Source organism: Misgurnus anguillicaudatus, unplaced genomic scaffold, assembly GCF_027580225.2.
Source record: "Misgurnus anguillicaudatus unplaced genomic scaffold, ASM2758022v2 HiC_scaffold_41, whole genome shotgun sequence".
Taxonomy (NCBI): Eukaryota; Metazoa; Chordata; class Actinopteri; order Cypriniformes; family Cobitidae; genus Misgurnus; species Misgurnus anguillicaudatus.
The window spans coordinates 57731-61104 of record NW_027395291.1 but is presented as its reverse complement, the minus strand read 5'-3'; positions in this window follow the sequence as shown (position 1 = coordinate 61104).

The window sequence follows — 3374 nt, the reverse complement described above, 5'->3', positions numbered from 1 at the left end:
AGATCACAACAATCCAAAGGTTAGAAATTTGGCATGAATAAAGAGATGTCACATTTCTCCTCAAACCAACACTTGAAAGCAGTCATAGCATTTACTTAAGACTGTAACTCGCCAATAAAAACAGATGAATGCAAGTTAACTCTAGGAGCCTTGGCAAAGCTTATTAAAAATCAATGACAATATTTTGGAGGTCTGTTTGTGGTTACAGCTAAACTAATTAAACTTTCAAGAGATCGCAAAAAGCCTTTGGCTTATAATGCTTGTCAAAAGAAGCTATAAAAAGATTTAACACAAGGCTTATTTTACACCGTTCAATGTAAAGTTGTAAAGCATAACAGTGTGTCCTAGTTACGATGTCTTTAAGTCATGCTTCACTGCTTCGGTTATTACTGCTGATGGCTTTGATCATTTGATCCCGTGACACACTACCGTGGTTCTGCCACCCAAAAACTGATCCTGTTTCTGAATGTTTTGGAAAGAAATGCTTTTAACCATACAATTTATTGAAACTTGGGTTACAATATAAGCAAATGAAGAGAAAATGCTTTTTGAAACTGTATTTTGACAAATTTAGTCACTACCGACGCCCACATGAAAACGCTGCGTGCCATCATTGAAATACAATAAAAAATAAATAAAAATACAACCCAGACCCATCAAATATACGAGGTTCTGTTGCACTGAGAATAAACGGCTGGCAACAAAACTAGATAAAATCAAACAAAACAATGCCAAAACAGAAAGTTTTCCTTCAACAAATCAAAGCATCCAAACCTCAGATTTCTTTGTGGGTTTGTCATAATAATTCCCTCGTAAGGAAACAATGTGAACTTTGAGCACATTGATGAAATCCAGCCCTTGAATATAAAAATGATAATAGCACAACGATAACATTCCAGTCTCATAACTGCAAAAATCCGAGCAGTGAACCAGACAAACTGGCATTATCTCTAAAGACATAGCAGATATGAGCAATAATCTTATTGTATCTCTTTCGAAAAGGTTTCTGAACACATGGTAAGCATTTGTATGATTTATAAGTGCTATTATTTGATGTTAAAAGTCTTCCAAGCTATCATAAAAACCGTGGCACAGAACGACACAACATTGTGACACAAAGTTGCATTATCCTCATTCATTGTAACAGTCGATATGTACAATACATTAATACTCTCTTTTCTGGCACGGTTAAGTATCATTGTTGAAAGAGTTACGTCAGTGCCATATTTGCACTCTTACCCTTGACTTCTATAGAGCTCCATTGGAAACATTCATTACAAAGCGGTTCATAATATGGGCTACAGCTGTCTAATAAAACTCAACATAAGCTACAAGAGAGCATGTGGCTCAACCGCTAAAGAGAGGAAATATCATGTCCATGAGGTCTCTTCTACAATACAAAATGTGGGGTCTTACAATGGATGAAACAACGTCCCTTGTTTCCTTGAAAAGCCAGAGAAACAATTCATACGATTGATGTTATTCCATGTTTTCTTAAATCTTTGTTGATGTAGTTTTTATCCAATGTTACCAACATGTGTCCAACTACGGATTTTATATTGTTCTATTTTGTATGATTTTGTAAGCAAAATACAATCCCATAGAGTCTGAGAGGGACTTTACCCTGATATTTTGACCCCTTAGCCACTTTTCTTCAGTTTAAAAAAAATGGTTCCCTTCATATCTAGATTATCTGTAATTCATATAAAAAACTGGGCTTGATTCCATCATTCTGAAGATGTGTACAAAATATTTTTACAAAGAGGCCCTTGGGGGTCAAAATGACCCCAATTGAAAATGTATTTGTAAAAAAATCAATGCATCCAGAATAAATCTGAAAATTTTAACACAGAAAGGAAGGCTTGGTACTAGAGCACAAATGCAATATAGAAAAGAGATGCTCAATCTCACACACACACACTCAAATTTCTGTGGCATTTGGCAAAAACAGACATTTTAAAATGCATAAAAAAACTACAAAATATTCTACGATTTGAAATAATATTTATATTTAATGTCCTTTCTAATGTTTATATATAGATAAATTCACAAAATGTATCTCTAAAGTAGTGATGTGAGCAGTTGGACACATCTATTGAAATGAATGGTCAAATAATTTATTTCCTAAACTGTAATTCTTTTATGTTTTTTTTCTAACCAGCAGATAGCCAAATTCAACACATAACATCTAAATATCTAAAAACTTTCAATCAAATTTAGATAATAATTTATGTGAATTTTTCATAAAAATGTGATATTTTACATGCAAGCTAATGGTGTAGTTGAGGAATTTAGTGGTAAACAGGTACAAAAATACTTCATATCTCCCAAAACACAGCATTAATGTATAGATATGTAGTAAACATAAAACATTTTTATTTGTTATTAAAAATGTATATTTTTGTAATCACTCTTTCAATTTCTGGGGTCATTTTGACGCCCATGGAACTCTAATGTAAACAGGAACATTTGGGCTTTTATGAGGGTTAAATAAAAACCTTGTATTGCAATTTACAATGTGATCTTGAGGAAATTTGTACGTATTTTAGGAGGTGGCTAATTGGTGAGAATTCTAACGAAGGTCAAAAACGTACAATTATTAGAAAAAATACAGTAATAACCCCCACCTCCCCCAAACCCAACGCTATGGGGCGATAGCGGAGTGTAAAAAAACATTAGAATGTGATTATATTCGTATGAATTACGGCCGAGGTATGCACTATTTTTTTATTTGTACTCGCGGGTCAACATACAGTGTGTGTGATGCACTTTTCGTCATCAGAAGAGTGCGCATTTACCATACATGCACCACCGCATTTTTGAAACCCTGCGTACATTGTATGCGTATGTTGCGCATACTTGTACAGGAGAATGTAGTATGTAGCCCAGGAAATGCGTTGCATTTTGTCGCAATGCGCAATCGTCGAGGTACGAATCAAATAAACTATGCTTTGCAAGGCTGTACGTTCGACTGTGCACATACGTTTGCATGCATGTAAACTATACTCCGGTACTCCGGGCTTTAGCCACCTCGTACAGTAAAATGTGTACGAATGGCTATGAGATTGTATGGTGACATCAGTATTTGTTTTTTCACTAGCTTATTTTTTGCTATGTACTTCTACGCTCCCGTTACCGAAAAAAAATAACTTAAAACAACAACATTTGATTCATAGTTTACTAACAATAAAAGTTCAGAAGATTATACGAACCCTAACATTTAGTCATTAACAAAGCAGAGCAGTCTGAATAAAATAAATACAAGTCTGCAAAAGAATTTTGAGGTAAAATGAAATTTTTGTCAGCACAAACATCAGGTAAAAACATACAAAACATTGACTGGACAGAAGAATAGACAAGACGACCACAAGAAG